This window comes from Passer domesticus, chromosome 13, assembly GCF_036417665.1.
Source record: "Passer domesticus isolate bPasDom1 chromosome 13, bPasDom1.hap1, whole genome shotgun sequence".
Taxonomy (NCBI): domain Eukaryota; kingdom Metazoa; phylum Chordata; class Aves; order Passeriformes; family Passeridae; genus Passer; species Passer domesticus.
Window position 1 is genome coordinate 5,071,533 of NC_087486.1, and position 24,630 is coordinate 5,096,162.

The following is a 24,630-nucleotide window of genomic DNA, read 5'->3' on the forward strand; positions in this document are numbered from 1 at the left end:
AAGAAGGGAAAAGACTTCAAGGGATGTCTCTTGAGGCTGAAAGTTGGGGTAGGCTGCCTCAGGGCTGTGAGCTAAGGATTTGTGAGAACCAAACTCCCATTAGTTCCCAGGCTGGCAATTCCTTTTTCCTTCTCTGCAGAAGACAAAAGACAGGATGGATTCTGAGGTGGTCCTCAGCAGGACCTCACTAGCAGGCATCAAGGCCATCTGCCCTGAAGACAGGACTGAAAAATCTACTTGCCCTGAAACCTCACCAAAGATGATGCCCTGAACCATGCAAAATCCTGATGCTGACCTAATTTTACCAAGAACAAAATTTCATTGCCTCTGGTACAGAGATATTTTTTGCCTATATTACTTAAGTCAAGATTTATAAAGTACCCAAAATTCTCTGAGGGACTGCCAAGAATTGAATTAATTTATGCATAAATTACACATGCACAGGGTATTTTGGCTGTACCTCTTCCCCTTCCTGAGATTTTTCTCAACTTCTTATTTACTAGCCTTCTCAATTAGTATTTGTGGCAAGGTCACCAAGAATAAGAGTTATTTCCCCTGTGGCATTTGAAGTTGCAGACCTAACTCTGTGGAGTCTATAGTAACCCTAAGCATTTTCACAAAGAACAATATGGCCATGCCAGGCAGGTGTTCCTCAAAGTCCTCAGACAATTATCAGTGTGAGCCTGCCTGTTGCCTTGATTTCCTGGAATGTTTCCTTTCATGACTGCACATCACGTATGAGTTGTTGGGGAAAGGACCATGCTCACATTTGGGGTCTGTTTGTTTCTCTGAGGATGTTTTGATGCAACTGTCTCAGCCATTTCACCTTCAACTGGTCCCCTTTCTACAGATGACCAATCATCCAAAGCACCAGAGAGATTTTAAGCCTCCTTGATCTAAGAGAAGCGGATGAAAAAAGACATGATGCAGGCAAATGCCACATTTGTGTCACTGACTGAAACCCTGCTGCCAGGATGCATTATTCAGCACCTAACAGACCTCCTGATATAACCCTGAGCTGAACTCTCCTCAAAAGATCAGCCATCCATGGCTTCCCCACAGCAGGTGGAAAGATTTGCTGCCACAGCCCCGGGGCCAGAGAGAGGAGTACCCACCCCTGAGTGCCCACACAGCCCATGCAAATGCTTTGTATGACAAGAAATGTGTCCACTTTTTTCACCATGGAGAATTCTCTGCTGTGAACCTCTATCTGTGTCTATATAGATAAGGGAGTGCTGACTCCAGGCACTAAAGATAAGTTGGTCTCCTGCTCTGCTTGGAAGTCTATGCCAATGAACAACATGAAAACACACTGGTTCTTTTCTCCCACACATATTATTGCTGTTAACATATTTGATGTTAACAAGGAGAGAGCAGAAACAGATCTATCAGCTCACACCTTCAATCCCAGCCTTACTTCACATCCTCCCATAGGCTTGGAGAGAGAACCAGGGCAGAAGCTGTTCCCTGAGCAGCCCTTCCCTGGGCTCTGCATCTGCAGGTACAGATGGAGCAGGACACCATCATCTCCTGTCCCGTGCACAGCCTCACCTCCCATCAGGCAGGGAGAAAAGACACTGGCACGTTCTGATCAGGTTCTGCCCTCCTTGTTCCTCTTAACTGACTCTCTGCTAGAATCTGTTTTGGGGGTAATGGAAAGGAAAATTGAATTAGACCTTTTTAAAGGGTTTGCTAATGAATTTATTCATGAAAGACTGCGAGGCCCAAGTTTTCCATCAAACACCACCACAGGCTTAGTTAACCAACACTCACCTATGACTCCTACTAGAAAAGCCAGGATGCTGCTTTCCTATTGCTTCAGTGCCTTTTTACATTTTTTAGCCATGTACTGCCCTTGGAGATCATCAGCCCATCTCCTGCAGTAATGAGATCAGCTTACGTAAATCCTAACATTCTCATACTTCAAGGCATCTCCTTTGCAACTGCAAGGGAACCCAATGCCAAAAAGCCAAAGCTCTGCTGTCCATTCCATTCCATTCCATTCCATTCCATTCCTTTCCATTCCATTCCATTCCCTCACAGTTTTCAAGAGTGTCTAGAGATACAGAAATATTCACTGCTACTTGCTCTTTTTGAAAATTAAATTAAAAACTATGCCAGCCAGTCTGTATTGGGCATAAGGAATGTATTTCAAATATGTACCAGAACAAAGACTGGTAACTGTGGGGCTGGCAGGCCACACAATCTGTTACAGAGACCTTTGGGGACTGCAAACTCAACCACTGTGTCACAGTGAGGCCAAAAGGCAAAATCCAGGTCATAAAGGCACAGAAAGCCATACCACACACATATGGCTTCTGAGATCAGAGCCAGCAGACCCTTTACTTCTGAAATCTCTCACAGTGTTACAGCTGGAGCTCCCAGCATACAAAAAACTGCATTACCAGATCATCAGCCTGAACCCTTCTGGGTGTGCTCCAGCCACAAGGTGCTGGAGAGGGAAATTTTCTTTTTACTTGTGTATTCCATCTGTCCTGATCCACAGACAAGGTGCTGGCCAGGCACAGCCCAGGGGTACTTCTGTTCCCCTCAGACCCTAAGGCCACCCTCATAAAGCACACTAGTTAAGCAATAAAGTTGTAAAGCTGTGGTGGGATGACCCTGGCTGAACTCTTGGTGCCCACCAAAGTTTCCATCACTCCTTTCCTCAGCTGGACAGGGGAGAGAAAATAAAATTAAAGCCTTTCTCTTACTCCTCTCTCCCAGCTGCAGCTGTGCAGGTTTTTTTCCCCCTTCTTCTTCAAAACACAGAGCCAGACAGAGTCTCCTAAGTTACCTTTGCTGCCATAGGAGCCATCCACGGTGTGATCAGAAGAGAGCATATGACACACACAGGTGATTAATGATAGCAGTAATTAAGAAGGTGGCTGATTTTCACATGTAAAGTCCTGGCTGTTCCCCTCTGGACCTCAGCTTCTGCAGTCAGGTAACTCCTGACAGTGCCTGCAGCAGTGATTTATCTTTCTATCAGAGAATGCATGGGATGTCTCACTTCTCGCTGCCTGGGGATTGCAGCCCTCCATCCTAATCAAGAACTCACAAGGCAGATAAGGTGCTCTGCTTTTATGAAACCCTGGAGTTCTTGGGGTAAAGGTTTGGTACACAGTGTAGAAACATCAGGGCAGACTGAAATGAGATGAACTTTTGCAAACCTTTTGTTTAAGTGATTTCTGGAATATTCTAAATAATTACAGTTATGGCTAACCCAAGCCATTACCTTTAGCAGATTTTTTTTTTAGTATCTTGTTTGGATGTTCTTAAATAGTTTTTGTTCTCTCTTTTAAATTAGAAAATAACACTTCAAATTTATCCAATATTTACTCTAATCTTGTTAGAAATAAAGTAAATTTCAGAGACTTGTTGAAACCAACAGTGAAGTCACAGAGCAGTCCAGAATGGTTGCAATGTCTGGAGTGGGGCAAGCAGCAGGGAATGGCAGGAGGTGCAGGGAGGAGGGGTGGGACAGTGTTTGCTGCTCAAGAGCCTTCAGAGGATTCTGCTGAGCTCTCCCCATGACCTTTCTTCCCAGAGACTCATCCATGACCACTGGCAGAAGCAAACCTGGAATGAGGTGCCAGGCAACGAGCTGATGCCTCAAAGTCATCCAAGACTGAAAAAGGCTGGATGGCAACAAGAGCTCATGTCATGTAGAACACAGGCATAACACCTAAATGTGAAAGATGCAAAAAGACAAATCTGAAAGCTTTGGCAACTTTTCCTCCATTAGGCAAACAGATATTGGCATCTATGTCTGCTCAGGCTTTGTCTGGTGAATAATTGATGCATTTCCATGTGTTTTTATTCAGAACTGACTTGAAAGTTCCAGTATTTCCTGATTTTCTTAAAGATTAGAAATTGATAATTGTGATTTTTGTAATCAACAAAGACTCTACATCAATAGAGACTTGGAAATTAAAAAAAGAGAACGAAAGAGTGAAAGGAAAAACAAAGGGCATCTCTAATAACCGTGGCAGGAACTAGACAGACATTTCCTTCACACTGAGCTGTCAGTAAGTAAAAACATATTGTGGCAGGCTGTAGTTTACCTATGCTTGCATTCAGGCATCGAAGGCTCAGTGGGACTAATTACGAAAATATGATTATAATGGATTAGTAATTCTGTCAATCAGACACATGCATATGGTAACAAAAGAGCAATGGGTAAAAATGCCACAGGACAGGAGATTTTAATGCTGTGGGTTAGTACCAAAAGCATGTCTCATGGGAGAAAAAAAAGATTTGAGTTATGCTGGGGGAGAATTGCTGGGATTGTATATTAATAAAAAATCATGTATCAGATCTATGGCTCAGAAACACATTAAAACCAGCTGCAAAGCCATTTTCACCCCTTCTCCCTAAAAGTGGTTTTGACAGACTTGGAAAGGGTGTGATTTCAAGCTGCATTAAAAGTTTGCAGGCAGAACTGGTAAACCTCAGCCTTAGAAGGCCTGCTGAATCAAAAGAGAGAGTGACACCCCTCAAGCACCAAGGACATTTAATTCATCTTTGAAATCACATTCTAGAATCAAAGAACAAGAAAATCTGTGGAAAACATTGTTATTTAAAACTGGAGGAAAAAAATGTGTCTTTGAATCTGTTTCCTTAATGGATATTCTTCCTTTTCCTCCTCACCCATGCCTGGTTTGCTATTCAGAACCTGCAGGAGAGCTGCACTATGGTCAGGATGTCTCGGGGAAGGCAGCCGAGGACCTGTCCCCTGCCTTCTTTTCTATATAAAAGCACCATGAAGCAATTTATTCTGTAAAACAATGTAATTTTTGTAAATAACTGCGAGCGCTTCAAGCTCCATTCTCTGCTTTGCAGCTCTGCCAATGTGTGCCCCAGTGGCCTGGCCAGCTCTTGGCATATTAACATGGGTTTCTCACAATTTTTTTTCTTTGCTGGCTCGGGGGGTCTGAGGCAGCTCCCGTGGTCATGGGCCAGTCTGGAAGGCATTGCTGGTCCAGGGGAAGCAGCCACCTCCTGGCTCAGCCTCCACAAGCCAAGGGCAGCCAAATGCAGCTGGGATCAGATCTGTCTCCAGCTCCCTCGGGGGCTTGGGAGCACTGGAATCTGGAAAATTAGGAGGCTTCAGCTTCCCTGGATTTCTCCTTTGTACTGGGGAGGGTGGGGATGGAGAGGTGGGGAAAATAAAATTATCTCTTTCTTGATGTAAAGCCAGGCAGTTAAAGCCCTTCCAATCCCAGCTGGTTCCTCAGGTACCAGCACCAAAGTTGAAGGATGAGGAGTTTGTACATAAACATTGACCAGAGAGCAGGGCTGTGACAAGACACTGGAAAGAGATCAAGTGAAGACATAAATATTTATATTTTCTTGGTCTTTCCCTTGATTTTTCCCTGTGACCACTTCACAGGTGCTTCAGGAGGCACTGGACCACTGACTGAAGGAACAGAAAAGGAAAACCCTGAACTGAAACATAGAGAATAACTCAGAACAGTTTCACATTCTCTTGTGACATCACCTTGCTTTTCCTCAAGTAAAAGTGCATTTTTAAAATTGGAATTGCTCTGAAATTATTCCTAAAACTGGATTAAAGTAATGGGCATGAGCCTGCCAGTGGCACCTCTGCTAGGATGGAGAGGAAAGAAAGGAGCAAGCTGGCAAAAACAGTCAGGAGCTAAATTTTAAAAAGTGTCCTTTTAATATAATTTCTGTCCTACAGCCTAGCAGGTAGAGACACAGATTTTATGCTGGCAAACATACAATTTTTAAAAAGCCATCAAAATCAGAATGTCCAAGCCATGAAGATGTGCTCCTGGCCCCAACCTAAACAACTGACCAGCAGGAAGTGTCATCAGGAAAGAAGAAGTTAATAAGGCACTAAAAAGTAAATCCCACATAAGTGAGAGTAAAATCCATCTGGTTTGACTGAAACTTCTCTCCCTCTTTAACTAAGAGACTGATTTGTACATGATTGTACCCCATGATTTGAACTACAAAATTATGCAGATGGTTTCCTGCAACAACCTCACTGAAAAACTATTTGAAAACAAAGACTGGGAGAGAGAAGAGGAACCAAGACACAGTGAGATGAGCCCTGAGCACAAGGCCTTCCCCTTTTTTGTGGACACCTCCTTTTACCACTTGGTTCTACCAAAACCCCATTGCTTCAGCAGCAACAGACTGAGCATCAGCTCAGGGGCTTCCTTGGGAGCTCCTTCCCAACTGGCACAAACAAATTAATTGTCAAAAGCAAGAATGTGCAGAACTTTAGGATCTACAGTTTTCAGCAGATTCTTGGGCCATCAGTTCCAATTTGTGCTTGTTTTCGTGTACAAGTGGGTGAGCAGTAAGCACAGGTGTGCTGTCATTCTTGTACCATAACTTCCTTCCACAAAAAAGTTTCTCCCTGCTGAGCATTTTCAGAACCTGCCACTTACTATTTGCCCCTAAATGAGGGCTCCTGCATGTCCTGTGCTGTGGTTACAAGGGCTTTCCCTGAGCTTTGGTTTCAGATTAAGTAATTCACAAAGTGGATTTTTTTCTGCAGAAGTGGAATGGCTGCAGCTGGAAGGGAAGGAAAAAAAATTAATTCAGCTCATTTTGAGACATTGCTGTGGTTCAGAGGAAAAGCCAACAAAGAGACCATGTAAGCAAGGATAAGCTGTGGCAAAACTTATTAAATATGATTGTTTGGTAAAATGTCATCATGCTGATAAGGGCATTTTGGATGGCAGTGAATCCAGCTCATGCATGGTGCTCTCAGTCCACTACATTTTATATCAAACATTCCAAAACTCCTGATAGCTTTTTGAAGCTTTGACAGGATGTTTGTCCCTGTGGTTGCTCAACATGTATTCACACTGCCTTTAAGTCCTCATCTGTCCATAGCCCAGCACTGATTTGATTTCCAGGATCACAGGTTTCACTGCAAGTCACCCAAAGAGACCCAGAAAAGTAATTTGGACTTGGAACAGCCTGTGCTGCCAGTGGAGGCACCTGCAGTAGCTGCAGAGGGGTCTTATATTCACTGAACAAGTCGTTCTGAAGGCAGCAGATTTGCAGTTAACTTTAATAACCTGTGTGGTTTAAAGCCTTGTCATTTCTGTGCACCATGCAAACATGCTCAGGACTTCTACTCAATAAAAGCAGAGAAAGAAATTTAGTCCTTGTGGGAGCTGATGACGCAGATCCATGAAAGGAACAGGATCATGTTCCTGGCTAGGAATTCTCCTCTTTAGAAAGTGCAGACACCTCCTAAAGAGGTAACTAAGGGCTAATCTCTGATATTAGGATCACTTTGATCAAGATGTGCCACCACAGGATCGAAATTTTGGGTAGCAGTTTAAAATGATCAGTTTTCATGAGAGTTTCAGAAAAGAGGATTCTCAACACTTCAGCTTCCCTCTCTCCAGTGGCAATATGCCTGTGTGCACTTAGAATTGGACTATTTAGCTAAATCCAGTGCTCTGAAGTGATGGAGCAGTAGGATGTAAATAGTTCAGATGTTGATAATATCACATATTTCATCCTCCTGCTGAAAAGATGAATTCAGTGGGCTCCTTGCACAGACCTTCCCACGTGTCTAATGAGACTATTTTCCTGTACTTGGTGGCAGACACAAGAGAGGTGATGGAGGGAGCCAGTTTTGGGAAGGACATTGGAGATTAATCAGCAGGTGCTCTCCCCTCTGTGTACCTGTTCTCTGCTGAAAGGAACAAGCCCACTCAGAGCCCTGCTGCACAAAATCCCTGCAGGCTATTGCAAAATGCAAGCCAGCTGATTAGAAAGGCACTACAGCAGGATTGATTTTGGGTCTGCATCTTACATTTCAAGTGAGCAGAGTTCAAAACCAAGCTTTAAAGGGAAACCAGCTCAGACATCAAGGAGCAGGCACGAGGCAGGAATTGTGTGGCAATGGATTCTGACGTGGAGCTGGGGTTGGGCTCTGCCAGGTGGGCTCAGAATCCAAGGCACGTGCCCCAGCTGTGGGCCAGCACCTCCCTCAGCTCTGAAATCCAGGCTGGGAACACAATGCTCCACCCCAGGGCTTAAATCAGGCAAGGTAACACTTGTCACCACTGCAGAATTTTCCCTTCTGAAGTCAATAAGGAATTCCCGTCAACGTTAAAGGATTCTTGAAAGAGTCCCAAAGCTGTCATCTTGATTTTTTGCTCACATCTGACTGTGTTAGAAAGGAACCTGGTAGCAGCATTCACCACCAGCCCAATTTGCCAGGCACAAGGATAAAAATATACCTGAGAGCAAGGGTGTTCATCCACTAAACACAGAACTTCTACAAGGATAGAATATCAAGAATGTTGTTATTCATAACTACACTGGTTCAACTACCACCATGTTTTTTAGGAAACAGAAATCTTAACAGCACCTGATCTTGAATTTCTTAAAGGAAAATGGCTTTAGCAAAAAAATAAATATTCTAGGGCAAAGATAATGTAGGAAATACCACAAGGAAAAATCACTGGAAACCAATAAATAATCCCCAACCTCTCACTATGCTTCTTCTCTAAATTTATGTCACCATACTTTTACTATTTTCCTGTATATCACATTTCTTTAGCTCAGCAACCTGGAGCATTTCTGATATTTCATTACCCTGTGAACACAGCTACTGCTTTATTAATGACAACAAAACTGTTTCTCAAGGACAAATAAATGTATTTTGATGATATCTGGAACAGAAGGGAGGAAATAACCTTTGGTCTGAGATAAAGGAAAGAAAGTAGCATAAAAGAAAGGTGCGTAATTAGCATAGCAATAAAGAGTTTTATACAATGAGAGAGGTTTTATTAGAAAGGGATTTTCTTGAAGAAGGATTTGTGTGCCAGGTTTTCCTTTGCTATGCACTCTATTCAAACCTGTCCCTTCCCCTATAACCTCTCCCAGCATCATTCACTCTCTGAAGGCTGCCAGCATTTACCTCCCTGCCATGTTGTTCTCACATTCCAGCATTCCCCATTGAAAGGTAAGGTTTCCACTTGCTCACAGTCACAAGACTCATTCTCCTGAGGCAGAATCTTTCATATCCTCTCTCCCCTATTTCCTGTGTAAGTAATTCCTACAGATCTTGCAGGGACTCCTGAGTTCAAACACCAGCTCTGCCAAGGTCAGAGCCCTCCCACGCTCAGCAGCGTTGGATGCAGATCCTTTTTCATCCCCTCCTCTCCCACTAGAAATGAGAACCAAGGAAAAACCCTTCTCTCTCATTTTTAAAGCAGTTTTGTTCAGCTAGAGCACTGCTACCACCTTTCAAATGATGGCAACTGTTGGTAATTGGGAAAAAAAAAAAAAGTGGAGGAGTTTATGACTCCAATTGAGAGCAATAGTCCCCTATTTACAGGGCTACAGATTCTGCTCTAAGCACACACCATGAGCAGCATTCCCCTCTTTCCTTTTCCCCAGGAAAATGGGACCACTCACAGGCTAAAGGAAAACCCTTCAGAAGATGCATGGCAGAGTGTTCCTGCAGTTTGTCAAGGCAAAGTAAGAAAAAGATTTTATTGGTATCATTTTATTTCCAGTTAAGTCCCATAAAATCAATCTCTGGGAAGTTCCAGAGGTTGATGTCTGCATTTACAGGCTAATGCAGCAAGCAGGCATAGCTGGAAATAGATAGCTGTAAAAAGAGACAGCAGCAATGCAAATTGGACTGAATCAGAAAATTATGCCCTGAATGGCACGACTGTAAAAACAGCAGAGGCAGAGCAAGTAAAACTGAGATATCCTGTGTACACCAAGGTCTGTAAATCCGTGTGGGAGCAGGTGTAGTGCCAGGGCAGCACTGGAGAGCAGCAGCCTTTCCTCTAGGAAATTGTTACACACCTCTGGAACTAAATTTGTATCCAAAGACTGCAGAAGCACCAAACTATACAAAAATGCTTATGTATGCAAAGCTCCAACTGCATGTAAAAAACTCTAAACTTAAATTTTCCTAGATGAGTCCTGCTGCGTTTTTGAAGTCATGTACAAAAAGAGAAATAAAAAGAGAAATTGGGTCTTTTCAAGTCTCCAGGTACAATTTACTATTCATCCCACAAATTCACTCGTTCAGTTGAAATTGGACCTCAAGCCTTTTGCTTTCTTTGTGGCTACAGAGCAGGATCCAAACACGCTGCAAGTTTCAATGGACCATCCCCACTGAGTAGGCATCACTACAAAGTGTTGATAACTCAACCTTTCCCTTTAAACATGAAACAGCGTTTTGAGTCAGGACCTGTGGGCTTTTTCTTAGTTTGGATCCCATTTTAGCTGCTGCCTAAAGCAGAATGCCTGGAGCATAAATGAGAGGGCAAAAATCTAAGTCAGAGGTATTCTGCTAACTCTAATTTCTATTTCAATGAACTAAAATCAAAACACAGGGAATTTGAAATAAAAGCTGTGATTCTCAGGACAGCCCATGGCCCAAAAAGGAGATGGAGCAGGGAGGCTGTGCCTGCTGCTGCCATGGGGCTGAGTGGACCTCACTCAGTCAGTGAGGCTGCACACAAGATAAGAACATTTGACCTCGGAAATAATTCCCTCCTTGTGGAAGCAAAATCTGACTTCATACCCACAAAAAGTGTTCTTCCAAATAGAAAATGACTGATTCCAGGAGCAGAAATTGGAAACACATGTAAAAGGGAAATTGTTGAAAGCCATTCTCTACCTAAATGCAAATTATTAGAAACATCCCATGGTCATTCAGCTGTCCTTTCCTTTTGTGTGCTTTGGGTAGAAGACAGATCCCATTGCAAACTGATTCTAGGGGAGCTCGTGCCTGTGGGGGGGAAGGAAATCATGGCTTTTTCCTCCATAGGACTCCAAAAGTTTCTCAGAATATTTTTATTCAGATGTTCTCTGTGCACTTTCTTCCTTGTGGTTGTTTAGAAGTTCTAGGCAGATTCATGATGTGGTTTTTGGTCAGGGTCATTTTAAAGGGATTATTAACTGTAAGTTATTGCAACTTAGAGCAGAAATGGTTTGTGTGGGTCAGGAACAGGGAAAGCTCACCCACTAAAAAAGCTGTTGCTCTGCTTTCCTTTCTCTCCAGCCCTTCCCCATCCATGAGGACTGGGAGCTTTGGTGCCCTGAGCTAAACTCTGATCCCAACCCTCATCCCTCCCAGAGAAGCTGCTGCCTGCCCGTGTCACACCACAGGAAGAAAGTTCTTGGCTTACAAATAAATACAGCCCTTCCTAGCAGTGGAAGAGGTGAACCAACCTCACACCATTCCTGGTTCTTAGGGGATCTCAGGATGCTCATCTTCCCTGCACAAGTCAACAGGCAGGAGTCACCAGCTGTAGAAATCACCTTTCAGAGCTTACTCCATGCAGTTCTGGACTTTTTCCAGTCCCTTCAAATCTTGCTTTTTATCTCTTCATTCCATTGAGCAGCTGCCTCCTTTTTTAACAGGAATAATATAATTTCCAAACTTTTCCAAACGGCTCCATTTTTTATCCTACTCCCAATTATACTGACCACCACTGGTTTTATTTATTTCTCTAATATCTTTCCAGTACTGCAGCATGCAGAAATACAAACTTTACTTCAGCTCTTTCCACAGTACCACATTAATCTCCCTCAAAACTCATTTCACCATCCACATAGATTCATTTTAAAAATTCAGTTAAAGAACGAGTTTCTGGAGTTTTATTTAATATTGGAAACATAATTTCATGCCTTGTTTTTTTAATGGTAAGAAATTTTTAAACTAGCATCTGGCAGAGGAGGATACCTCAGCAAACATCTGTACTCAAAACACATCAGACATTGAAAGTGCCACTGATGATGTGCATGGGTTTCTGTTGCCAGCAAACAGAATATAAAGGAATAAATGCCACTTGCTGCATTTTTTTGTCAATCTAAACCTGTATTTTTGTCACCAAGACAGAAAGGCTCTCTGCCTTTGGTGCTGCACCTGGTCCAAACCATCAGGACAGGCACAAGGACAAGCTGGGGGTAACTGAGGCTGAGGCAAGGAGGCTCCCACTGTGCTGATCCAGCTGCTTTGCCCTTCCAGATGAAAAAAAAATAAAAGCAAAGCCACCTTCTGACTGAGTTTGCAAAAGCTGGGCTAAGCTTTTTCCATGGCAAAGACCAGCTGCTATTGCCCAGATTCTTTCTGAACCCTCACAAAACCTTATCTCCTTGTCTAAGGTCTGCTGCTCTTAACACAGAGACTCCAAGGGTTCCAACTGCCCAGTCATCCACAGCAGGCTGGGAAAGGAAAAAAGGGATGGAAAACACATCCTAGCCCTGTGGTATTCATTTGTTATAAAGTTGGGAAAAGTTGAGTACTTGTGACTGCTGGATGCTCCAAGTTTATCAATGTATTTCCTCTTGCAATATTTAGCAGGATGAATTTTTAACCACAGAAAACACTCCCTACAAAATGAGCTTATCCCTAATGACTCACAACTTGCAGAGGTGAGCAAAGAACAATCTTTTACTACTGAAATTTTAACATTCCTTTGGGGACTCACAACAAATTGTTTTCCAGGTCAATTCATGCCCCTGCTCTGTGTAATCCATAAAGAGTCCCATTGCTAACAGATGACTGCAATAATGTTAACTTTCTAATCAGGTCAGAGGAGGCAAAGTAATCCCTTCAAAATGACCCTGACCAAAAACCACATCATGAATCTGCCTAGAACTTCTAAACAACCTCAAGGAAGAAAGTGCACAGAGAACATCAGAATAAAAATATTCTGAGAAACTTTGGAGTCCTATGGAGGAAAAAGCCATGATTTCCTTCCCCCCCACAGGCACGAGCTCCCCTAGAATCAGTTTGCAATGGGATCTGTCTTTTCTACCCAAAGCACACAAAAGAAAGGACAGCTGAATGACCATGGGATGTTTCTAGTAATTTGCATTTAGGTAGAGAATGGCTTTCAACAATTTCCCTTTTCTTGGGCACATAAGGAAGAAATGAAGCAAAAAAAAAAAATAGAAAAGGAAGAGCAAATGCATTGAATGATTTGACATTTATTGTGAATATTCATAATGCAGAGGCACCCACATCCTGCATTGCTGTGCTCACAGCTGCAAATAAAGGAGATTTTCAAATGCACAAGTGCAGCTGCCTTCAGGCACCACGGAGTACAAAGCATTCAGCATGCACCCTCCTTCTGGCCTGTTCAAGCAAATACACATCATGAAATAATAGATCAGCTTCTAAGGAGATAAATGCACGCATTTGCCTTTATACCAGCTCCAAGAAATTGCATCACATCCTGCCTAGGCTAAATCAGGGAACATAATATATGAACAGATAGGGCTTGTGCAAACAACATGACAATTAAATAGTTATATATAGAGACAACATCACTGTGAGGTTTTACTAGACAAATAAACCAAAGCTGTAAACACTTCTGAAAAATAATTAGCTCAGCAGTTTATTTGGGTCCTTGTGTCTTTTCACAAGTCTATAATAAAGTGAAGTAACCTCACCTCAAGCTACTTTTGGTTATCTATCACTCTGAGGAGCCTTTTTGAATTTGTTAATATTTATATTCCTGCCTTGAGTAGCAGCTCCATTATGGAGCTGGGTTCCACTGGGCTGGCTGCTCTCCACATGGGTACCCATGAAAAGAACAGCCTGTGCTTAAAGTGCTGATTTTGATTTATTTACAGCTATTTTCTCTGGTCAGAAGGGGAAACAATTGTCTGAGCTGAATGCATGGTCAGCAAAAAACAACTCTTAGTCACATTAAGATGTTTTTACTCCTCAGCTAAATGTTAAAAGTGCATGTTTTAAAGGAAACAGTGAATGCTGCTGCTGCAACCACTGAGCAGAGGAGGTGCCAAAAGTGACATCAATGCCTCAGGAAAGAGGGGTCTGTCAGATCTGCAGCTCAGGCAAACACATCCTGCTTCCAGAGAGAGGCCCCCACACAGCCCAGCTATTCAGGTAAGAGCTCACAAACCCTGGACACCAAATGCATATTTATCCATCTGCTAGCCAAGCCAGACCCACAGCCAGCTGGAAAATGCTTTTTTACTGGCTAAACAACCATAGAAGGTACATTAAATGTCCCTCCATTAACAAACTTCATTTCAGTCACTCTGCTGCAATGGATTTTTATTCCATTAAGCTCAGTGTACTCTCCCCACCCCTAGAAAGAAGAGCATGTGATAATGTTTAGCACAGCAGCATTCGTCTCCAGTTCTGGCACTGATCTGGAGGTCTGAGCAGCAGAGATCCCAGCCATTCATCTACAGTGGTTTCCTAAAGCCTCCAGCAAAGCCACTTGCACTTGGTTTTGTGGCTTTTGGCTGGGTTAACTCTTATTTGCTGTCCCTACTATTCATTTCCCTGAGTTCTCAAACTGCTATGGTAAGCAAACAAAGCAGCAGCCGGGTCCAAACGACAACTGGCCTTCATCTGCTGCCTTGTCTGTGCAAAGGCATTACACAGAAAAGCCTCAGGCACGTAAATCCAGCATTGCTAAGTCAGAGACAGCCCTTCATTGGCTGCAAGCAAGGATTACCAAACCTCAGGTGGAAGGATCAGACTTTGATTCAAGAAACAAATCGATGCATGAGCAAATGAAGAAGCAAACCAACTGGGATGATGTTAGAGAGGTGACTCATTCAACCAACAGCCCTTTAGCAAGGCAGAAGACCTCCCTGAAAAATGAATTCCCTTCTGGATTATAGCCTCCCAAAGCAATAACATAAATCCATCTAACATTTAAGCAAAGGGATATTGGACTTGACAGATCAACAATGATTGTGTTTGTCTACAGAGTTATAAGGTCACTAACTGAAGACCCAGCTGAGGAAAGCAGCTGCTTGTGGAAAGGAGCCAGAAATCACAGGGTAGCTAAAGGAGATTAACCTTTGAAGGAAACAAAAGATATTAAGAAATCATCAAGGCAGAAGCAGACCCAGAGGAACCAGCAGTTAGTTCACTTTTCATTGCTAATAGGAGATACAGTAAAACCTGTGTCATTCCACAGTCCTTTGTCAGGATTTGGTTTTCTGGATTTTTTTTTTCCTCAAGGTAAAGATCAGCTGACAGATCCCACAGTCCAAACACCATGAAGAATTTGCCATAGAAAACAACCCTCCTTCAAAGCAGAAATCAAGCAAAAAGTCCAGGTTCAAGAACCTCCAAAACTCTTTCTCCAGTCTCATCCACAGCCAAGCAATTTCTGATACTATTATTTTTTTAAATTCATTTGAACCTTTAAGGGTATATTTTTTGCCTGATCCTCCTATCATATTGTGTTTTGAATTCAAGATAAATGGGGAGTGTGGCTGTAGTAAATATGTGTATTTTTAACCTCTCTTTGCATGACAAGAGGAATATTGCAGCAGGAGTGTACAGGATGGGAACAGCACTTTGGTCATTTTTTGAAAAACAAGTCATTGGTCTCCAGGTTAATCACACTGACTGGTAAAACCTGCTACTGGTGCAGGCAATTTCTAACTATAAAAAATTATCATGTTAAGAAGCTAAATTGGTCTCAGAGGACAACTGAAATCACCACATCCAAGTTGCATATCTGAAATTACCATCAGACCTCAAAACTATGCTGAAAAACTCCATAAATGCTGCCAGGACCTCCAGCCTTCCTGATGTCTGCTGTGACAGAGAGAAACGCAGCAGAAGTTTCCCTTGTAGACTTCCAGCACTGTTGTACTTTGAAAACCAGAAAAGAGCAACAAGAACAACCTGGTACCCAAACCTAAACAACCCTGTGTGCTCACACAGTGTCTGCTGCACAGCACACTGCCCTGTTCCTCACAGAAGCAACAGACACAAGTGAAGTTTTGAGTTCTGCAAATGCTATAAACACAGGAAAGCAGCCCATTTCCTCTGCTGCTTTCACTTTGAGAGCTCCAGGTTTGGAGAAGATCATGCTCTGACTGCAGCTCTGCCACCACAGCTCTCCTGCTGCAGTGGCTAATCCCAAACTAACACTGCCAGCATCCCCCAGCACCTCACAAGCCTCATGCAAACATTGCTTCACCTTCTCAGGTAACTGCAGCCCCAAGCTGAAAAAAAATGAATTATCTAGCCCTGTGCAGACCTGAGAGCAAAGCTTAGCAAATTCCTGCATCACCAGCTGCTGCTCAGTTTCTTTTTTTCCCTCCTTCAGCCTGGAAGGACTGAATTAAGAATTGCAACAGTGCCCACAGCTTTCTCAAAGAGGCTCTAAGAAAAAAGGGAACAGGCATTAAGTAGGCAAGCAAGGATTAGTTATGCTCATTTGGGGAGACTTAATCCTGAGAAGAGGTAGCAGAGCTGCACAAAGAAGCAGACAAAAGACTCAAAATGCAATTCTAATGGATAAATAAAGAGCACCTTTCACCTGCAAACTCAGCCCATTTGAACATGATTTCACTAAACTCTTTTTTACTCAAATTATGATTTTCACCCCTTTTAAGTCATATTCCTTTTATTCTGCGTTGGCTGCCTTCATTTTTATTTTATTTTACTTCACCCCCATTATGATTTTCCTCAGTAAAGTTTTTAGCAGCAACTCATATTTCTCCTTTCTGCTAGGAATTGATGGACAGCAGTGCTCATTATTTCACAGGTGCCCTTCTTTTGGAGAAGCTGCACCATTTACAACACAAGGGAGTGTGGTAATGGCAAAGGGATTTTTCTGTCTGAGTCAGAATCTAGTGTTAAAATTTTCAATATTTAATCCATGCCCTCTGTGTGGGAAGATCACAAGTGATCTCCTTGTATACATGCCTTCATCCATGCAAAAAAAACCCATTAGACCACAGTGTCTGCTGGTGTAAAAGAAGTAAACCCCTGATGACAATGGTTTCTGCTCCAGGATTGTTTTTGAGTGCATCAGACAGCCACTGCACCCGGGTTACATCAGTGCTGAATTCAAGTCCACAGTTTTACACCTGGGATGCATCTAGCCCAACTGGCTGCATTTTCAAACAGGTTTTGAGCCAGTTTCTAAAGCTCTGAGCTTTATTCTTTCCATCTGCACGTATTTTGCTCATGCCATCCTATTTCATGCTTCCCTTCCTGACAAAACCTGCCCTTCAGAGCACAAGCTGCACCCACATACACGAAATGGGGGGCACAGCCACTGGCCCAGAGCCTGGCAGGGCAGAAAGCTGGGCACACACCACAGCAGGAAGGGCCACAGAGGTGTGCAGCACCGGGATAACATTGTTCCCACAGTGCTGTAGGATTTCAAAAACAAATTCGACGCATTTCAGAGCTGGAAGCAAAGTGCCAATAAAAAGATCAGTCAGACCTGTTTTACCAGGAGCTTGGCATCCACTGAAGAGGACAGCAACAAAGGTAAAGAGGGAAATAGAGAAAGATGGATCCCCAGAGATTGGGAGGACTAAGAGAAATAATGAGGCATTTGCTTTGGAGCCTGGAAATTGTATGATAAAGTATTTCCTTAAATGAGCAGATTGCAAGTAAAATAGAGCGTGGTGCCCTCATTCATGTATGGCAGGGGCTTGCAGGAAACTGCTGCCTGCCTTCAGCTGGTCATGAGCAGAAGGAGCACTGGCAGATGATTTTAGAATAAAAAGGGTAAATAATGAGGAGTCCAGCTGCACTGTACAAAGCAGCACAGTAAGATGCCCATTAGAGAGCAGGAATCACCCCCCAGACAGAAGCAAAACATAACATCACACACTGATGTTCAGAACTAGTCCTTACTACCCCACTGCTAGGGTATGAAATATACATCCCTGTGTCACAGCAGAAACAGGCACAAACAGGAGCGTGGCAATACTTCAGCACGATGTTCCAAGCTTAAAAGTCACTTACAGTAGAATGAAACCTATTCAGTATTTATTTTCCACAGGTTCAAGTCAACAGTCCTAAGCAGATGGCTGCCGTTAGCATAAAATGAGCACCTGAGGAGGGAAGGGGAAGCAAGTCATTCCAACCAGCCATCTGCTTCTTAATTTTCAAGCAAAGGGCACACAGAACTAGGAGGCAGCACCACTCTCCCCACGCTGTGCCATGCCTGCCCCATCAGAGTGTTGTCAGCATCAGTTAATTCCCATTCCATTGTTGCGGCGGGCGCGTTCCCACGCAGCGCCGGGAGCCAGCAATGATTGTGCCATGTGTCACTGCTTGCTTTTCCAGGGAAAGGCTTCCCCCCAGCCAAAATACTTCATTTGCAAATCACACCTGAGCAGAAGTTGATAGGGAAAGCTGGCTCCATCTGTACTTACAGTATCTCCCTGGCTTCGGCAGGACATAAGCAAGCACTTAAACGCTTCACAAACCAAACCCTTGGAGCAACGTGTACCTTTCTTTCAAACAAATGTATGAATTAATCTTGCTCCAGACGGTAAATGTTTATACATTACCAGTTATTTATGAAAGCTCTTGCACTGCATAATTTAAAAATGACAAAACAAAACTGTCTGCTTCCAAGCCACAGACACTTGCTTTTCCTTTTCAAATATTCATGTCTCCTTTTGTAGGGAATCACACATTACTTCAAATATGGGTGCTCTGTAGCACCCATAGCCTACTGCAGCCCAAAACTGCTGACAGAAAGATGAAGAATGATTTGGAAAGTTGAAAAATATAAGACATGCAATCTGTTCACACTAAGTGTCAAAAAGTCAGTGAAACTCAAAGGACAAGAAATTACGGCACTGAACGAGAGTAATGAAAGAACAAGGTAAAGGAGCAGCTTTCAAATTTCTTATTATGTAAATAAAATACTGAGAATCAAAACACCATGACTAAAAACCCATAAAATCAAAATAAGATACATTTCAATTATTTAAGAGAGAGGTTATCCCATGTAGCCTGAAAAATCCCAAGTGCTAATTAGTAACAAGGGGAGACACGTGTTGTGCATGTGAAATTCATGGAAAAGTGACAGCAGGGATCAAACATGCAAGAATTTGAATGACAGAGATTCCCTTGCTCAACTCTCCACAGTCCTGTTGTCATCGCCCACCTGACAAGATCAGAAAGGAAGACAGTGGTGACCATGGGGGGCTTGGGTTTGCCTTCTGTCAAGGCAAATGTTCCCCAGAGAATACATCAAAACATGAAATTCATCTTTAATCTTCTGAGGGGAAAGAGAAACCTGTCAAGAGGTAAAACAAGCAAACAAGTTAAAATTCAACTGAGTAATTTCTCCTCTTAGCCAGGAAAGACCCTGCTGTCCATGGATAATTTAAGTTAACTGACAGATAGTTTTATCAAAGCCTTGTCTACAGGAAGAAGAAAGGAATAATGCAACTTTAAATGCTGCTAACTGCTAGAAGGTCATAAAGATTTATGGCTTACCCTCCTGTAAATACCATTCTTTATAACTGATCCCCATGAGATTTACTGAATGCTCAATAACCTTTCTCTGGTGGATGCAAGAAAATCATAGGCACCACCTCAAAACCCAGTTTATTCACAGGCTAAGAGCACTGTGCCTGCAAATCCACCTCAAAAGTGCTGATCCTTCTCTCCCCATTTCTGCAGGCTGGTAGTAATGAAGATGCTGTTGTGTTGGAGAATCCTCCAGTCAAGGCTGAACTTTAAATGTAAACTTGGAAAGTGTTCTCTGAGCCAAACCTCACCAATCTGGCCTTGTGGGCCCAGCACAGAAGATGAAATGTGTACACTGGGCTCTGTAGGATTACTGCTGGAGAGACTCCTTCACCTGCAGCTCAAAGAAAAAATAAATGTTTGCACTGAACCAGGCAGTGACTTGGCAAATGAAAACAGGAGCCACATCTGCTGTTGAATCACTTGCAGTTTTCTTGACTTCCGAGTCACAGGGGATCCTATTAAGTAGAAAAAGCAGGTAAGGAAATGGAAAAATGTTAAATGTAAGTCAAATTTCTAAATATATTGGCAGGAACCTGCTTAAAGTGGCCTGACAAAATGATCTCAAATTCCATGCATAGTAGATGAAAGATAAATTAGGACAGGGTACAAGACAAATGAACTTTCTTGTCAGTCATGAGAGTTTTGGACCTCCAGCTACTCCCAGACTCAGCATGACTACTCAGAGCAGATCTCCAGGAGTGGGATATCTCTTCCTCCAGAGATTCACCCCAGCATCCTTATGGAGCCTCCATGGCACAGCCAGGCTCTGGGGAAGCAGGGCATGGTCTGACACAACACACAGCTCTGTGGAAGTCATTTGGCACAGAAATGGGCAGCTCTCAACCTCAGCAGGTTCATCTTTGCAACAAGAGCTGGTGACCACACAAGTGCCCAGATCTGGATCCCTGAAGAGCAGCTGCCTGCAGAGATTCCAGACACAGCTGTAAACTGTGCTCCTCCTGCTCAGAAATACCCTGGAGAGAGGCCTGGTCCCATCAGCTGGACTTCCAGTTTGGACTTTGCTTAAAACCCATGGTCTGGCTGCTGGGTACAATTCTACATCTCTATAAATTTGTGTAGATGCAGGAAACATGGCATGGCTGATTCTCCTGTGCCTTCCTCATGACTGAATCTGGACCTGCAGAATGTCCCTGCAAAGGGAGCTGTGCAGAGAGCACGAGTCTCCTGGCAGAAGATCACAACCTCTTATATCCCATTCTCTTCTTCTCTTGCATGAAAGAAAAAAGCACTGGCAGGGCAGACAGGCAGTGAGGACATGGTGTGCACATTGCAGCCAGAGCTCAGCCTCACCTCCCTGCACACACTGCCAGGAGGAGCTGGGTGGAATCTGAGTGGGCTTCAAACCTCTGACCCACCCAGCCTGTGCCAGGGGTTTCCTTCTGGCACCCTCCTACTCTCCAGATTTAGTGTTTTCAATAAGCTTATACAAAAGGGAGAAATTATAGCCCCACACACAGCATCCAAACAACTCCCTAATTTCACAGCAGTTTTAAGCAGAAGGTTGGGAATATTCCCTCAGCCCTGGACCTCAGCTGTCCCCGTGCTGAAGATGACTCTGATCTGGAGTTGCAGCTGTTACCCACTTAGTGCAAGTCTTATGCCTCACAAAATTCCTCAAACAGATGCAATTAGACCCAAAGCTTTAGGGGGCTGAGATCTGGTGTTCTGGTTTCTAACCCATTGCTAACTTCGAGCAAAATTAAATCCCACCTGTAAGCAACCATCTGTTATTTCCAGTCACCCAGGACAAAATAGAATATTTAAGAAGTGATTTATGGTTCCATTTATTTTACATACCTCAAAACGAAGCATGCAAATAGCTAAATATTTTAAACCAACCAGTAAGCAGTTCCCAAGTGTCTGAAAACATCTGCATCTCCCTCACCCACACACCAGAGATTTCAGAGTTTTAAGTAAGAAAATTAGGTTTTAAATTATTCTATTCTCAGAGAAATTATATCTTAAAGGAGATAACTTGGCCTTTGCAAAGAAACAGCTCCCCTGGGTGACTCTTGGAAAGAGTGGAAGAAGAGTTCTTCTTCCACCCACCCTCCAAAGCCACTAAATCACACAGATTAAGAAAAAAAAAGTCAGAATTGTTTGAAGTTTAGCCAAACATAAATACCATCTGTGATAAGCAGTGGCCCTGGGGAGGGGGATACCACTGACCTTTTGCAACACAGGAGTCAACAAGCAGCACCTAATGCCAGGGGAGGTATTACAAAGGTCTCCAAGCATGAAAATATGTGTGCATTCACTAATCAACCTGCACATTCACCCACACTGGCTCATTCTCTCCAGCACAGGACCAGGAAAAATCCCTGGTGCTGCTAATGGTCTGGTGATGCACTGAATAAGTCAGTCTGGATCAGGGCAGCAGAGATTAATGGAGTCTCTGCTGTGGGAGTTTTACTTCTGTTCATAAGAGATATTGAAAACTTTCCCAGCAGTGACTTCACACAAACAAAAATGATCCCTATCCTCCTGAGCCAAGGTGACAAAACAAAAAATTCCTTGCTTGATTCACACCCATGACAAAGGAAGCCAGAAGACTACAAAAGCTCTTTCTTTGCCAGTTATGCTTACAGTAGATCTTTTAATGAGAGAAAATGTTTCTTCCTTTCAAGATTCTTTTTATTCCAGTCTTCCCAAGAGAGAGTACACTGGAAGGTCAGTGGAGAACCAGAGGGTCTGTGTTCTTTGAACTGGCAGAAAAGGTCAGAGCAGTACATAAATGCCTACCCTGATGGACTCCAGGCAGTAATAAGGAGGGCCATAAGAAGGCCTATAAATAACTGGTGTGTTTGCCCTTTCCTGGCATATTTCCTGGAATAAGGTGTTGAAAGTGTTCTCACAGACTTGATGGAAAGTGAGCAGTGCTGCTCCCCTCCTGCAGCACCACACAGCCAGGCTCCAGCTGCCACAGGCTCCCAAAACCTGGGGTTTCATGCTGTGATCCTGTGCTGGACACCCTCTGTCCTGTGATTGCAGGTGGCCCTGGAGGTCATCAGGCTCCTTGGCACAATCCCACACAGAGGCTTTGGGGAGCTCAGTGTCCTTGTGGCTTTGGCCAGATTTCACATCCTCCAAGCATTTGCTACATCCTCTTGCTGTGTCCCAGAAAAGAGTTATGAAGCACACACATCAAGGGCAAAGCCTTTTAAAAGTGACAATATGGAGCACCATGCTCTCCTGCCTGGTTTCTATAATTTCTAAATTTTTGTAATTCCTACAGGTGTCACCAATGGCAGAGCAGCGTGTTGCTTGAGAGGCTTTTTCAGCTTCAAAGGTGTGACTTCTTCCAGAAGGTCCCATCTGAATCTCTCCTGATCCAGCAGCAGCAGCACCTCCCCGTGCTGTGATCACACAGCTCTGTGCTGTAGCCTGGTAGGGAACAACAAATCCCCCTCAGCAGAGCTGCTGGAGGTCTCCAGGTTGCCCTGTCTCTTTGGGATCTGTGCTGCATCCTGGTGCCCCAGCAGATGCTCCCTTGCAGAGTCACACAATGCTCCAGGGTCACTTGATCCCAGCTCAAGACAGAGCTGCCCTCACATGCTCTGTGTGCCCAGCTCACATCTGCAGGAGATGTGGTTTGAGAGGACAATGCTCAGCCTAGCTCTGCTGTGTACCCTGAGATGATCAAGAGAACTTGTGGGAAAAAAAATTATTGATTCCATGTTAAAAAACAAAAAAGAGATACAAGACTTCTGTTAGGAAGCAGGCAGAGAAGTGAGCACAAGGAGAGCATGGCTTGTTTTCTGCCTTTTGTTTCAGCTTTCCTGAACTCCAGAGGAATGAGAGGAGCCACTTTGCATTCTGCTGAGATTGGGACTCCACAAAGCTGAATTATATCACCCAGCTACACTGGTTGTTACTAAAGAAAGATGATAAACAAAAAACATCCTTAGAGAGCTCAAGAATAGAGAGGCTGGTGCTATTGTTCAGAGAGATGGAACAGAAAACGTGAGAGAGACAACAAGGAGAGAAGCCATTATTCTGTGTGAACGCACTGAATGCTTAATAAAAATAGTATTTGCATTTCCTCAGACAGTTTGTCCAGCTCCAACACACTGAGTTTCTGAGGGTCAGTCCTGATCTTCATGAAATGCAGCAAACTTTAGCCATTTGTGTACACCAAGAGGCTTTTAGAGGGCTAATTAAACCCATCACCTTTAATGTTTCCTGTGTCTCAAGAACAGATAAAGTATGGATTGTGCTTGGCTTGCAGCACTCCATGGATGCTACCAGCTAGGAAGGAGGACAGCACAGCAGAAGATTGTGTTCCAGCCTGAATCCAGCCTGTCAGTGCTAAACAGGAAATCTGGGTCTGGGGTGGATCCTCAGGATGGCCATCTGGAGCACACATCTGGAAAGAAGTTAACCAGTGGCTGCATGCCACTATAATCATTCCTCCCTCAAGTGCTGCAAATGGAGCAGCAAAGCAGAAAGCAGGTGGTTCTTCCAGGAGCTAAATGAGCCACAGAGAGGGGTCAGAAAGTGAGACACGCATTTGATGAGGGGTTTTTTTCCTGCTCATAAAAATTGTCAGAACAAATTACCCATTGGATGTTACACCAGATAACTACATGCCCAACACCTCCACACTTGTTGCTTTTCAGAGACTGGAAGGTCAGTGAAAAGTTTCCTCAAATAAACATGAATGTAAATGTATAGACCAACCTTTAGTTTCTCACATGAGTAGAGATCTACTGTATTAAAATATTGAGTGCTCTGGACATAATTACTAATTTGGGGACATCGAATTCAGGGACTTGTAAAATTTCTGAAGGATTTAGAAAGTTTTCTCATTCTGCATCATGGCAATTTTAAAACTCCCAATATAAAGGGAGAACACCTGCATAGAATGAAGGAAATGTGAGTTAAGCTCCTGTTCTGATCCCCCTTCACTCCCCTGCTGGTTGCTGCTTGTTTCAGGAGGACCTCACCTGTCCCCTGGCAGTGGTCTGACATTGAATAAATAACATTAATGCAGAGCAGGAGTTTGAAATGAGCCTTTATCATGCAAAAGCCCTGATACAATAGCAAGCTGCTGTTGTTAATTAGATCTGGTTGAAACCTTGGTCAAAAAAGAGATTAGAAAGGAGAAATCTTTTTCCCAGGAAAACCATGGAATTTTTGTGAGTGCTGAAGCAGTTTCTCTGAAAAGGTTTTTCTTTTTCATTTTGTTTTTATTCTCTCAAACATTGCTGATAATGTAAAATGAAATGTCTTCTCAAGAAAACATTGGAGCTGGAGCCTCAATACTTGAAGAAGACTATCAAGTCTTGAATCTCAAAATGTTTGAACCTCCCCTATGTCTGAAGGCAAGTAATGTC

The 24,630-nt window shown here is 43.3% G+C and overlaps 3 long non-coding RNA genes across 5 annotated transcripts; 2 read left to right on the top strand and 1 right to left on the bottom strand.

Moving 5' to 3' along the window:
• Positions 1 to 413: 413 nt before the first annotated feature.
• On the bottom strand, positions 414 to 1,961 carry LOC135280120 (uncharacterized). Its single transcript, XR_010347180.1, has 3 exons — positions 1,774 to 1,961; positions 1,418 to 1,638; positions 414 to 896 (listed from the first exon to the last, which is right to left on the bottom strand). It is a non-coding gene; the product is annotated as an uncharacterized LOC135280120 (long non-coding RNA).
• A 151-nt stretch (positions 1,962 to 2,112) lies between these two features.
• On the top strand, positions 2,113 to 5,536 carry LOC135280119 (uncharacterized). Of its 3 annotated transcripts, XR_010347177.1 has the most exons (5): positions 2,113 to 2,449; positions 2,728 to 2,856; positions 2,993 to 3,073; positions 3,551 to 3,790; positions 5,396 to 5,525. It is a non-coding gene; the product is annotated as an uncharacterized LOC135280119 (long non-coding RNA). The 3 variants fall into 3 exon arrangements; XR_010347178.1 differs by lacking the exon at positions 3,551 to 3,790 and having other exon boundaries at positions 2,120 to 2,449; positions 5,396 to 5,536; XR_010347179.1 differs by lacking the exons at positions 2,993 to 3,073; positions 3,551 to 3,790 and having other exon boundaries at positions 2,132 to 2,449; positions 5,396 to 5,528.
• An 8,210-nt stretch (positions 5,537 to 13,746) lies between these two features.
• On the top strand, positions 13,747 to 22,695 carry LOC135280229 (uncharacterized). Its single transcript, XR_010347249.1, has 3 exons — positions 13,747 to 13,891; positions 19,424 to 19,748; positions 22,530 to 22,695. It is a non-coding gene; the product is annotated as an uncharacterized LOC135280229 (long non-coding RNA).
• The last annotated feature ends 1,935 nt before the right edge of the window (positions 22,696 to 24,630 follow it).